This window comes from Bos grunniens, chromosome 1, assembly GCF_055505025.1.
Source record: "Bos grunniens cultivar Pamir isolate PY7600 chromosome 1, Bosgru_T2T1.0, whole genome shotgun sequence".
NCBI classification, from domain to species: domain Eukaryota; kingdom Metazoa; phylum Chordata; class Mammalia; order Artiodactyla; family Bovidae; genus Bos; species Bos grunniens.
Window position 1 is genome coordinate 150,054,280 of NC_141165.1, and position 14,576 is coordinate 150,068,855.

The 14,576-nt window shown below is 43.7% G+C and overlaps 1 non-coding gene across 1 annotated transcript; it reads left to right on the top strand.

Annotated features, from left to right (window-relative positions):
- The first annotated feature begins 3,563 nt into the window (after positions 1-3,563).
- On the top strand, positions 3,564-3,670 carry LOC147380289 (U6 spliceosomal RNA). The gene has a single exon (XR_015135547.1). It is a non-coding gene; the product is annotated as a U6 spliceosomal RNA (small nuclear RNA).
- The last annotated feature ends 10,906 nt before the right edge of the window (positions 3,671-14,576 follow it).

Consider the following 14,576-nt stretch of genomic DNA (forward strand, 5'->3'; position numbering starts at 1 on the left):
AACAAAACCTTAAGAGTTAAGTTGTCTTCTCCATAGCATTCTTTTTTAAACTTTGCCAGTTGGTAGAAAACAAAGTCTTCAATATGAAAAACAATTTCATGCACAAAAAAATTGACCTGTCACACTCTAGAACTGTGCACGGTCTAAGGAGAATGTTCTGCAATGATGGAAATGTTCTTTATCTGTGATGTCGTAATAAGATGACCAACAGCCACATGTTGAAATTCAGTAGAAGTAACTAGAGTTCAATAGAATTAACAATTGAGTTCCTTAGTCTCAGTGGCCCTATTTCAAGTGCTTAATAGAAACCTGGGCTAGTGGCTACCATATTGAACAGCACAGTCCAAGAATCTAAGAGGTTTAGGTATGCACTGAATACACATATTCAAAGCTTGCCAAATCAGGGTGGAGGTGGAAAATATTTCGAAGAAAATTCTGTGGAGCATGAAGGAAAAAGGTCTACTTTGTATCACCTGCAGGATTTTTTTCTCTTTCCATCAAGTTTCAGCCAATAATTAAAACAAGTTTAGCAGAACTTTTGATCCCAATGCCTTGAACAAATTCTCATGTCTTCCCCTAGAGACTTTCCTTGACACGGTTTTATACAGGCTGTCTATAGAAAGCACAGTCTCCAAGCACCGAATGTATGTTTTTCATGTGGATTCACTTCTCTGGTCCTTTGAGTATATTTATCATGGAAATTCCCCCCACCTAAATGCCTATCTGTATCCCAGTAACCACACTTCCCAAGGCTGTTCCATGAAGCAGGTTGCTCTATGTAGTTTGGTCTATTTCTGCAGCTCAGCCCACGTAATAAGATTTCCAAACTGGCAAGAAAGACAAAAATAAACAAAGTCCTTTATTGTACAGGTAAGCCTCTGGAATGTCTTTATTTTCCTATGAGAGCTGACACAAAGCAGGAATTCAAGTGACTCCAGGTCAAGATGTGAAGGCCAACCACAGATTCCCACCCACTCTTCAGCCCACAAGTACCATAGTCCACATGTGAATGATGGAGTTTAGTCTTAAATTAATCCATACAAAGTGTATCAAGTGTGGTGTGAGTGGATTTTATGTGACAGAATAGATATCTTTGGTCAGTTTCAGCTTCACGTTCAAGGTCATCACTTCTATAATGCTCTTATAAGCTTAGAATTAAAATGAGGCCAGAAGCTATCAAAAACATCCTTGCATAAGTACCTGCCCCAGAAAAAGTTCCTGGAAATGACTTGCTTTACTCTGCTGGGGTCTACTGCAGCCTGGACATATGGGAAACAGCCTAGCAGACCAATCCCCTTTAAGAGAATCCTTTCAAGGAGGAGAACAGTCTGGGGCCAATCAGGGGTCAGGTCTGCCTTAAGGTAGCCTTGAGGAGATCATGTTTGCTGATTCCCACAGACTCATCACCATTATCGACATTTGGACCATCTTCCACCAGAGTTTAGACTTTGAGTGAATGACGTGTGGATTCAGCATCTGTGGAAACTGACTGTTGATAAAATGGAAGTAAAAGTCACTAGTCATGTCTGACTCTTTGCCACCCCATGGACTATACAATCCTTGGAATTCTCCAGGCCAGAATTCTGGAGTGGGTGGCCTTTCCCTTCTCCAGGGGATCTTCCCAACCCAAGGATTGAACCCAGGTCTCCCACATTGCAGGTGGATTCTTTATCAGCTAAGCTACCAGTGAAGCCCAAGAATACTGGAGTGGGTAGCCTATCCCTTCTCCAGTGAATCTTACCCACCCAGGAATAGAACTGGGGTCCCCTGCCTTGCAGGCAGATTCTTTACCAACTGAGCTATAAAGGACTGTTAATAAGCATATTAATAAACACATCACCTTTTTGAAAATTGCTTAATGCATTTTGTTATGTCCAGGGCGCTCTTCATAAGCATGTTTATTTACATTGGTAAATAACATGTGACCATGTTATTTACCAATGTAAATGGCTACCGAAGCTGATTGTCTGCCTACTGGGCACACGCATTACCTCAGGGGACATGAATAGCATTTGCCCTATTACCTTCATCCTTACTGGGCCAGTTTCAAAACAAGCACGGTCCCAAATCCAAACCCTTATTCCTAAGATTGAACTCAGGCCACATGGACCTCATGGGAAGAAATGAGAAAGAACGAAACATAGTCAGGCTAACACTGTGATTGAACATGTCTCCAATGTCAAGCTCAACATTTTACCTCCAAAAAAAAAAAAAAGAGATACAGGTCATTCTTGAAATACATGTGAATCATAGCAGCCTTTAAGTGAGAAGACAAAAAAAAAAAAAACAGGAGGGAGGGTAAAATGTCCACAAGAGTTCAAACAACACAGGGAGCCCTCCTCAGCGGATCCGCAAGCCCAGGTTTAGAGCAGACGTTGACAAGCTACCTAGAGCTAAATCTGCCTGCCTGCTTTTATAAATAAAGTTTTATAGGAACAGGGCCACAGCAGATGGTAGACACACTGCCTGTGGCTGCCCTTGGGTACAAGGCAGAGCTGTGATGGAGGCCATGTGGCCCAAAGAGCTGGAAATATTTACTGCCTGAACCTGAAGAGAATACATTTGCTGACCTGGTGTTTAGAGTTTTAGAGATTTTGCTGAAAACAGACATCCCTGGAGTTCCCAAAGCACTCATTTTTTCTGGTTAAAAATGAATGGGGGGAAACTGAAGCATGTCTGCATGTCTGTTACAGAGCAGCACGTGTGGGTCAGTCTAAGAGGCGGCTCTCACATAGCATTGGTGCCCTAGGTTCTGAGAATAATTATTTCTTTGTTAACATTGGGTAAACATCTTTAGGAACTTGAGAGAAGGTTGGGTACATCTCTGAAGTTTAATTTCAAAATAGGTTGAAATCTAACCTTGGGATTCTCCGAGTGGGGAGCTAGATAACAATGTATTTGCCTGGAGGCTTTTCAAGGGGATGTTGCTGACTGGTACGTTGCCGTTGCAGGCCATGGAAGTGAACTTGAAAAACAGGCATAATTGCCTGTCCAAGTTTTCATCATAAATAATCATATTTTAAAAGGTTCCAGTAACTTACCCACTAGGGAAAAAAAAAGGAAAGTGGGACAATGACGCTGCGACTTTGCTCCAGAATCATCATGTGTAATGCCATGCTGCCATCTGCAGTACTTTACTTCAATATTTTCACCCAAACACGGAATTTTAACGAGCTCTGTAGACACATGGCCGTTCTCTTGACGGAGAAACGTTTTGCCTGCAACAGCAGTGAAAGAAAGGTTTCGACCAACTTTCTCTCTTTAGTCAGTCCCCAGTTCCTCCCCACCCACATGCCACCATTTCTAAGAGTGTTTCAATTTTCGATGATGCTTTTGGACTCATGGTGATGTTAAATATGAAAGTGAATGAACGTGCTGTACCGCGTGGGGGCAGGGCCCTGAAACTGCTCAGAAATGCTGTGATGCGGGGTCTCCTCACACTCATCAAATGCCAAGCGGGCAGCAACGTTGGGATGTGGCAACAGAAGGCGTGAGACCCGAACTCCAGGAAAGCTCAGGTTTTAAAGCTTTGGTAAATTAGGGGGTTAAGAAATCCATGCTGAGGGCTAGCCTTGGTAGCACGTCTGCTAAAATTAGATTGATACAGAGACGATTAGCATGGTTCCTGAGCAAGAATGAGGCACAAATTCCAGAACTATTCTGTTATTTACACATATTCTAAGGGGATGAATTCCTGCCAGGGCTGCTGTAACAAAATACCACAGACTAGAGCCTCGTATACCACAGAAAATCATTGTCCTACAGTTCTGGAGGCTGGAACCCCAAGATCAAAATGCCAGCAAGTTTGGTTTTCTCTGAGGCCTCTCTCCTTAGCTTGTGGACGGCCACCTCCATTTCTCCATGTGATCTCTGCCCTGTGTGTCTGCATCTTAATGTCTCCTGATAAGGACACCAAGCATTAGATTAGGGCCACCTTGATGATCTCATTTAACCTTAGTTAATCCCCTGGAGAAAGAAAGGGCAATCCACTCCGGTATTCTTGCCTCGAAAATCCTATGGACAGAGCAGCCTGGCGGGTGATAGTCCATGGGGTTGCAAAGAGTCGGACACCACTGAGCAACGAACATAACATACATAATCTGTTGAAAGAACTCACTCCAGTATTCTTGCCTGGAGAATCCCGTGGGCAGAGGACCCTGGCGGACTATAGTCCACGGGGTCGCAAAGAGTCAGACACGACTGAAGCGACTGAGCCCTCACTCACCTCTTGAGAGACCTATCTCCAAATACAGTTACATTCTGAGTTACTGCAGGCAAGGACTTCAACATCTATGTCAAAAGAGGGGATACAATTCAGTCTGTAACAGGAAATATGTTAAATAAAATACTTGCTTCTAATGTCTGGATCGAAAATGAAGAGACTACAATAAGTAACAAGGCATTAGGATGCTTGGAAGGAAGAAAGGGAGGGAAGGAGCAAGATGAGGAAGCACGTAGGGAAGGAAGGAAGGAAGAGAAAAGCTTGAAAATGGCCAGAGTCTAAACTGGTCCAAACAAGAGATCTTACTTAAGGAATTGGCCCCACGTACACCTATTGGGGGAAGAAGTCTAAAACAAGAGGAGATGAGGAAAATTGAATGACCCCAGGCATTAAGGCCACTCATCTTTGCCTGTTACATATGCCCTGTAGGGCCCAATAGTGTCTCGAAGCTGTAATGTCACTATGGTTTAGTCACTAAGTCATGTCCGACTCTTGCAACACCACGGACTGCAGCCCTCCAGGCTCCTCTGTCCATGGGGTTTTTCAGGCAAGAATACTGGAGTGGGTTGCCATTTCCTTCTCCAGAGGATCTTCCCAAGCCACAAAAAGAACCCAGGTCTCCTGCATTGAAAGCGGAGCATTGCAGGCAGATTCTTTACCAACTGAGCCACAAGGGAAGCCCCCAATGTCACTATGTCTACCAAATGTTCTATCACTCTGAAGCTGTCCAAGAAACCAGACACTCAGCAGATCCCAGCAAAAACTGCCCCAGAAGTATGCTTTTAACTTTGCCCGGGAGATTTAAATCCAAATCCAGCAACGAGAAAAATATGGATCTGCTATTCTCGAAAGGTGTTAATGGTTCCTTGCTAAACACTGTGGTCTGCAGTGTCTCTTGAAGATAGGAAGTTTTGCTCTTTTTCCTGCACTGATATAGTGATCTGGGGATGCCTAGCAGACAGCTCACCCTGTCATGCATCTCCGAAAGCATCAGCAGGGTGTGTCACTGTTTGGCTGCTTCTGTACCACCCTAGCCAAGGCCTGTTGTAGCTGTCCCCTAATCGCTCATATCTCTTCATTAACGGAGCAGCAGCCTCTGTGTCTTTACGATCTCTGCCGTGTGTAAGGCTTGGACCAGGTTGTCTCCATGTACTATCTTGTTTGATAATTGCCTTTGCAAACTCTCAACCACCAAATGCATTAATACAAAAATGGCTTTGAATGTGTAAACCATATGAACTATATGTTGCAACCATTTTGCTTTATCCTACTAGGAAAAAGCCATAGATGCAAATCAGGAAGAGTAAATTACCAACTGAACAAGTTCTATGTTGTTTTGTCTTGCAATCAACAGCAGTTGGTATATTCTGGCTAGGAGGGTTTCATATGTCAATTCACATGCTGCTTAGTTTTTTTTTTTTAACTGACAATTTTGAATCAAAATGCCTGGAGTCACAGACAATACCACCTTTAGGTGCTCATCTAATAATCTCAGATAATAACTGAAGTATATCTAAAGCAGTCAGTATTAGCAACAACAGCAACAACAACAAAAAAAGTATTTGTTATTTATGGGAAAAACACAAATAAAGAATAAATTGCTCCTTATAGTAGTAGTAGTTTAGCTGCTCAGTCGTGTCTGACTCTTGCAACTCCTCAGACTGTAGCTTGACAGGCTCCTCTGTCCATGGAATTCTCCAGGCAAGAATACTGGAGTGGGTTGCCATTTCCTTCTCCAGGGGATCTTCCCGACCCAGGAATCGAACCCGGGTCTCCTGCATTGCAGGCAGAATTGCTGCTTATAAGCAAATTTCAATTACTGATACAAATGGGAAACACGTGTAGTTAGTTGTAGACGGTCCGCTTAGCTTCCAAGAGGGAACCTTGGGGTGTAAACATTTGGTGGGGTAATACTGCCCTCTGGTGGTAGATACGAAATACTTCACATTTAATTTCAGAGAGTCACTCTGAACCCTTGACAGTATTCCTGGCCTCTTTTTATCCATTTTATTGCTAACCTGATCCCTAGAAGATACTGAGAATCTATTCTGTACATATAGACATTTTTGAATCTACGTTTATTTAAACTTAATGGATGATGATGTTCCAAGGGCTCAAACCTTAGACCCAGACAGGAGAGGACTGCTCTGGCCCCACCATTTAAATGGTTTAGCTCGGGATTTCCCTGGCTGTGCTCCTCCCTGCAGATCAAGGTGTCCTGGGGCGCGCCCAAACCCACGCCCTTTTCTTCCTGCCCCAATCTCACCTCCACCGCCAGGTCCACTTCATTCCGTCCTGTTGATACACAGGTGCTCTCATTTTTGCCTGAGGTTTTGATGAATAGTAGCAAGCTCCCTGTTCCAGGATATCATTTGCATTTAGAGAAGCTTCCTGCAATACCACGACACATCCCTTCCCAGCAGTGATAATGAAAGGGAATTTTAAGATACAAGAAGAGACCCATGGGATAACCTTTCTCACCCCTTCAAATCACATAGGGCGTCTGCAAGGACGCTGTCTGACTTTGTAACCCCATGGACTGCAGCCCACCAGGCTCCTCTGTCCATGGAATTCTCCAGGCAAGAATATGGAGGGGGGTTACCATTCCCTTCTCCAGGGGATCTTCCCGACCCAGGAATCGAATCCCCGTCTCCGGCGTTACAGGCAGAGATTCTTTACAGATTTTTTTTTTTTTTTTTTTTTTTCAAACCTTTTTCCAAACTTCAGTCCTCTGCTGCCACCTTCAGGACATTTGTCGTAGCTGCATTCTGCAGCTGCTGTTTACTTCATCAAAACTTAGTCCATAAAAATACTCATCTGTCATACAAGATGAGTAAGTTCTAGATGTTCACTGTACAACGAGGTGCCTGTAGTTAACCCTGCTGTGTTGTGCACTTCAATAAACGTTAAGTGGGTAGATCTCATGTTGGGGGTTCTTACTATAAATAAATAAAAGCTACTGGAAACAGAGAGAGGCACGGAGAGAGGGAAGGGAGAAGGGAGGGAAATAGGGAGCGCGCGAGGGCGCCAGGAGTGATCCATCTGAATGTTGTATGAGAGCCGGCTGAGAAAAGAGAGGCTGGCATCTGTATTTATGGTATGTCACACATCATGTAACACTTTCTATTCGCTACTTTATCAAACAATAGAATAATTTTTTTAAAATAGCTAACACTACATCTATAATGTAGATGTATATAATAAGCAATAAAAGCATATAAATGTAATGGTTTTTTATATATAACAAAACTATTCGACCTAAATAATGTATATACTCATCCTACAGTAAGAATAGCTGGCACCGATAGGGTGCTTACAATGTGGCAGGCCGGGTACTCTGTATTTTATCATTGTTACCGTGTTTCCATGTTTAATTGTCTCAGTTTAATTGTCTCCACCATGAGGTGGACACAACTATTAGCTTTATGTTACAGAGACGGACACTGAGGAACTCCCTCGTCTGAAACTCCCCAGCTAGTGAGTAACCGAGCCTGGCGCTGAGCTGTGTTTATCTCTCGCCCTTCAGAGTCTGCATTCCTCACCGTGGTGAACGCCTGTCGTTTCAGCAAGCGGGACGATAACGAGAAAGCACGATGTTACGAAATAGGAAAAAAAACGAGACCTAACATCACCCCTGCCTTCATTCACGAGCGTTGCTGGGTACTGAGAATGCAGAAAAGGGCAAGATAAGCAAGGCTTGTTCACTACCATACGTGCTAATATGAAGAAGCTAGGGTTTTTGTTTTTTTGTTTAAGTATTTTTATATACGTTATACAATACTTTATAAAAAGTATACTTTATACGAGTATTTTTATATTAAATAAGGATGGCTTATAAAATAGATAAGCTGTGTTTATTAGGAATGCGAATAGGATAATGTGATAGAAAGTGTCTGAAAACCTGGTTTATTTGGGGCAGTCTGAAAAGAGGTGATCTTTTAGATTGGCTAGTGTGTTAGTCACTCGGTCGTGTCCAACTCTTTGTGACCCCATAGACTGTAGCCCACCAGGCTCCTCTTCCCATCGAATTTTCCAGGCAAGACTGCTGGAGTGAGTAGCCATTCCCTTTCCCAGGGGATCTTCTCGACCAGGGATCGAACCCAGGTCTCCCATATTGTGGGCAGATTCTTTACCATCTGAGCCACCAGGGAAGCTTCCTTGCAGGGAAGATTGGCTAGAGCTAATCTCAAGATTTAATCTAGCTCTTGGAAAAGACCCTGATGCTGGGAGGGATTGGGGGCAGGAGGAGAAGGGGACGACAGAAGATGAGATGGCTGGATGGCATCACTGACTCATGGACGTGAGTCTCAGTGAACTCCGGGAGTTGGTGATGGACAGGGAGGCCTGGCGTGCTGCGATTCATGGGGTCGCAAAGAGTCGGACACGACTGAGCGACTGATCTGATCTGATCTGATGAAGTTCTATGGAGTTAGAGAATTCCAGAAGGATGAAAGAGCAGGTACAAAAACCCCTGAGGGAGGGCAGCTTCTCAACAACCCTGAGGAGCAGGAATGAGTCCCATTGTCAGGAGTTAAGAAGGGCAGGGAGGACAGAGGTCTGAGCGCCAGGCACGGCTGCAGTAGTCCACACGTGGGGGTGTTAGAGTCAGTGGGAAGAGAAGCCACTGGAAGGCTTCAAGCCCATTAAAATGATCGCCCTGGCTGCTCCATGCAGAAAAGGTTCAAAAGGAGTACAGAATAGAAGGCTGCAGGGTATAGTCAAAAATCACTTGTAGCAGTGCATCCAGATGAGGCGAATTCCCTGGCCCTCCAGTGGTTAAGATTCTGCCCTTCCAATGCAGGGGGCATGGGTTCAATCCCTGATCAGGGAACAAGGATCCCACATGCTCCCCTAGGTGCAGCCCCCATGCCTTTAACCTGTAGTAAGGGGGTTGGACAGACACTTCCAGAAGGATCTGTCTGGTGTGTTGTGGCCGTGGAGCCTACAGGTGTGGCGGAGGCTTTCAGAACGGAAGAGGAGGCGGAGGAGATGAATTGAAAGTAATGCTCAGATACAGGGAGTTGCTGCAGCCTGGGGAGGAAAGCCTTCTGGGGAAGCGGAGTCCAGTCCTAAGCTGCGAGACCCAGACGGGGAAGCCCAGTCAGTCTTTCTGACCCTGTGACTGTGGTCGCCTCACTGAGCCTCGCTGAGCCCCACTGTCCACACGGGTAACCATGCTGGCGCAGACCCCGCTGCACGGCTTCTCCGAGTCTATGTGGGAGTTGCTGCAGTTTGCACAGATCAGCTTTCAAATCTCCCAGACCATGAGTAATGGTGAAGATACACATTAGCTTACTTTGGGTGACCCTGGGTAAATGCGAGGCTTCACGGATGGCACATTGGTAAAGAATTATTGCCTGCCAACGTAAGTGACACAGGAGATGCAGGTTCCTTCCCTGGGTCGGGAAGATCCCCTGGAGAAGGAAATGGCAACCCACTCCAGTATTCTTGCCCGGAGAGTCCCACGGACAGAGGAGCCTGGTGGGCTACAGTCCACGGGGTTGCAAAGAGTCAGACTCAACTGAGCGACTGAGCACACACACGCATGTAAACACACACACATGATTGTATTTAACCGTCAAAGGAAATGTCCAAAAATAACAAAATTTCTTTCCGCAGTCACGGTACTGCTACAATACTGGTTTAAAATGAATTTTCATGTTCTGTAATTCTGAAAACTTTGGAGAGAAAATTCCTCTAGACAAGGAAAGCAGAAGGATACTCTGCTTCTGGAAGAAAGCGTGTGTGTGTTCAGTTGCTTCAGTCGTGTCTGACTCTTTCCAACCCCATGGACTGTAGTCCGTCAGCCTCCTCTGTCCATGGGATTCTCGGGGCAAGAATACTGGAGTGGGCTGCCATTTCCTTCTCCAGGGGATCTTCCCGACCCAGGGATCAAATCCACATCTCCTGTGTGGCAGGTGAATTCTTTACCTCTGAGCCACCAGGGAAGCCCCACTTATAAGTAGAATCTTTAAAAATGATACAAATGAACTTACAAAACAGAAACAGACTCCAGTTACCAAAGGAAAGGATAGGTGAAGGGGTAAACTAGGAGCTTGGGATTAACATGTACACACTACCATGTAGAAAATAAACAATGAAGCCCTACTGCATAATACCAGGAACTATATTCAATACTTTGTGATAACCCAGAATGGAAAAGAATCTGAAGAAGAATATGCATACACTGAATCACTTTGCAGTATACCAGAAACTATCACATTGTAAATCGACTGTACTTCAATTTAAATAAACAAAATTTGGTCCCTCTTTCCGCTGTCAGGGGAGGGTAAGAATATTCCTGCCCTGTTCCTTAGAACTTTATTTTTTAATTGGAGTATAATTGCTTTACAATAGTGTATTAATTTCTGCTGTACAACAAAGTAGTCAGCTATAAGTGTGTGTGTGTATATAAATGTATATATATACATCCTTCCCAGGTGGCTCAGTGGATAAAGAATCTGCCTGCAATGTAGAGGCAGGAGACAAGGGTTCAATTCCTGGGTCAGGAAGATCCCCTGGAGGAGGGCATGACAACCCATTGTAGCGTTGCAATGAGTTGGACATGACTGAAGCAGCTGAGCACATATTGTGTTTTATACATGCCAAGCACTGTTCCACACACATACTCTCACAAGAGCTTATAAAGAAGATACAGTTATTGTCCCATTTTCCAAAAGAGGAAAAATTGAGGCGAAGAAAGTTGAACTAACTTTCTCAAGGTCAGAGGTGCCTGCCTCCAGAGTCTTTTTCAAGAAACTTGAGAGCACAAACCTGTTTCTTGGCATGAAGGACACTCAGCCGAAATTGTACTTGGAAATTTCTAACAGCCACGTCACCTTTTGAAAAGTCTAATAGTCTAGGATAGCCACACTCTGAAACACTGATAACTCCAAGTGCTGCCAAGGACATGAAACAGGAGGAACTCTCATACATTGCTCGTGGGAATGCAAAATTTGGAAGACAGTTTGGTGGGTTCTCACAAAGCTAAACATACTCTTACTGTCGCTGTTGTTCATTCACTAGGTTGTATATGACTCATCGAGACCCCATGGACTGCAGCACACCAAGCTTCCTTTACCATCTCCCGGAACTTGCTCAAACTCATGTCCATCAAGTCAGTGATGCCATCCAACCATCTCATCCTCTGTCATCCCCTTCTCCTTCTCCCATCAATCTTTCCCAGTATCAGGGTCTCTTCCAATGAGTCAGTTCTTTGCATCAAGTAGCCAAAGTATTGGAGCCTCAGTATTGAAGCCTCAGCCTTCAGCATCAGTCTTTCCAATGAATATTCAGGGTTGATTTCCTTTAGGATTGACCGTTTTGATCTCCTCGCTGTCCAAAGGACTCTCAGGAGTCTTCTCCAGTAATCATGCTTCTTGATGTTTATGCAAAGGAGACGTTTTATGTCCACACAAAAACATGTTCATGAATATTTATAACAACTTTATTCATATTTGCTAAAGTTTGGAAGCAACCAAGATGTCCTTTGAAGGTTGACTAATAAACTGTGATACAGCCAGATAATGTAGTATTATTCAGCACTAAAAAGAAATGGGCCATTAAGCCATGAAAAGGCACAGAAGAAGCTTAGATGCATATTACCATGGGAAAGAAGCCAATCTGAAAAGGCTATATACAGTGTGATCCCAACTGTAGGACTTTCTGGAAAAGGCATAACTACGAAGACACTAAAAAAGTTCAGTGATCACCAGGGGTTGGAGGCTTGGATTAGGGGATGAAGAAATGGAACACAGATGATTTCTAGGGCAGTGATAATCCTCTGGATTGGACTTCCCTGTGGTCCAGTGTGGTTGGGAATCTGCTTGCCAACACGGGGGACACTGGTTCGATCCCTGGTCCAGGAGGATTCCACATGCCACAAGGGAGCTAAGCTCACATGTCACAACTACAGAAGCCCATGCACCTAGATCCTGAGCTCCACAAGAGAAGCCACCATGGTGAGAAGCCCGTGCGTCAAATTTATTGCCACTTGCCACAACTAGGGAAATCCAGCTCGCAGCAACAAAGACCCAGCACAGCAAAAATTAAATATATACTCTGGCTAAAATTCTAATGATGGATACACATCATTATACATATGTCCAAACCCACAGGCTATACCACACAAAGAGTTGAACCCTATGGATAATTGCATTCATGAGTGCTCAGTTGTGTCCGACTCTTTGCAACCCCATGGGCTGTAGTCTGCCAGGCTCCTCTGTCCATGGGATTTCCCAGGCAAGAATACTGGAGTGGGTTGCCATTTCCTCCTCCTGTGGGATCTCTCTGATCCAGGGATCCAACCCACATCTCCTACATTGCAGGCGGATTCCTTACCAACTGTGCCACCTGGGAAGCCCCTTCGATAATTATGATTGCTCCATATAGGATCATCAATTGTAACAAACATATGACTCTGGTGGAGAAACCTGATCACAGATATATGGATGTGTGGGATGCAAATATACAGGAAGTCCCTTTTTTCTCTATCAGTTTTGCTATGAACCTAAAACCACTCTAAAGTAAAATTTTTTTTAAGTTTAAGATTCCAGTCAAGAGGTGAGAAGCACTTGGTAACCTTGAACTTGATGTTCAGAGTGTTACTGTTTAAGACACAACCTTGCTTTGACAACATGGTCTCTGCTCAAAGTACAAAGAAGATGGTATTTTTAGAAGCAAGATGAGTAACATGGGGCATGGCTAAAAGCATGGGCTCTCAGCCAATTTAACTGATCAGTCTATCAAGAAATCAGAAAGGGTGCAACCAGAGAGAGATACGCAACCTTTATAAGAACATCATAGGTGTTTTTATGGCTTCGTAACATTGGCATTTTCTGCCAAAAATGGGCATAATCTCTAACAAAAGAGCAAGCTGTGTGTTTACACACCAAAACAACTAGTTGAGAAATAAAAATAATTGGTAAGTCAGTCATTTTATCATTGCTATTTTAACTAACCTGGTTGAATGGGCCATTGTTTTGCCAAGAAGTGGAGAAGGCAATGGCACCCCACTCCAGTACTCTTGCCTGGAAAATCCCATGGACGGAGGAGCCTGGTGGGCTGCAGTCCATGGGGTCGTTAAGAGTCAGACATGACTGAGCGACTTCACTTTCACTTTTCACTTTCATGCATTGGAGAAGGAAATGGCAACCCACTCCAGTGTTCTTGCCTGGAGAATCCCAGGGACAGGGGAGCCTGGTGGGCTGCCGTTTTTGGGGTCGCACAGAGTTGGACACAACTGAAGCGACTTAACAGCAGTAGCAGCAGCAGATAATCTATGCTCACATTGAAGGTAGATAGGATCAATGGCCAAGTAAATATTTCTGAAATAGGCAGTGTATGAACTTACAGTATTCATAACCCAGTAAAGAAAAACAATAATGTATGAAGGTATTCAGGAATATAGCTAGATTAATTTAAGAAAAAGAAAAGCACATGAAAATTTTATTATAGGATGAGCTTTAGGGGGAAAAAATGTTTTTTTCTAAGTAAGTATGAAATTAGGTTGATTTTTAATCTCTAACTGTAAGGTTCTCACTTCGTGTTGCCCTGCTGTGTAGAATATCACAGTACAGGATGTGAAAGTATAACACATTTTCTTAATAACTGTGGAAATAACCGTTGGTATCTACTAGGCCAAACCCATTCTACAGATTGGAAAATAAAGTCCTAGAGAAGTTAATTAACTTTCTGGGTCATTACCACTCACTGGTACCAGGGCTCAGACTAGAACCTGGTTCTGTCTCTCTCATAAAAAATTAAAGACTTTTGGACAACTTAAATATAGCCAACCTTTAGCTGTTAGTTACACCACTTTCAGCCAGCTCTTCCAAACTTGCCATGTTTGGAAACTTCATAGAGTTAAGATGCATTAATTCACTAACTTGACACAGGGAAATCCTGAGACATTCCTCACCTAGTACTTTTATGGGCTGTTGGCCTCTTAGCAGATGTATGAATTCTTAAATGATATTGAAAAGAACCAGCCCTTATTTCGGATGATGCCTGTAAACATATCTGCTGTTCAAAGGGACTTCGTTGACCTTAGCATGACTGAAAGAGGAGGGTTATTATAGCTACCAAGTGCCAGTTAAAAACTCCACCGTGGATTATTCTAGAAGGAGTAGACTAAAAATATCTTTATTTTCCTTTACCTTTTGAAATCATGTGACTAAAACCAGCCATCAGTTAAGGGCAGAGAGATGTTACAACGAAGTTTCTTTTAAAGACTTTTTTTTTTTTAATGTGGACCATGTTTTAAAGCTTTTATTGAATTTGTTGGGCTTCCCTGGTGGCTGAGAGGGTAAAGAGCCTGCCTGTAATGCAGGAGGCCTGGGTTCATTCCCTGGGT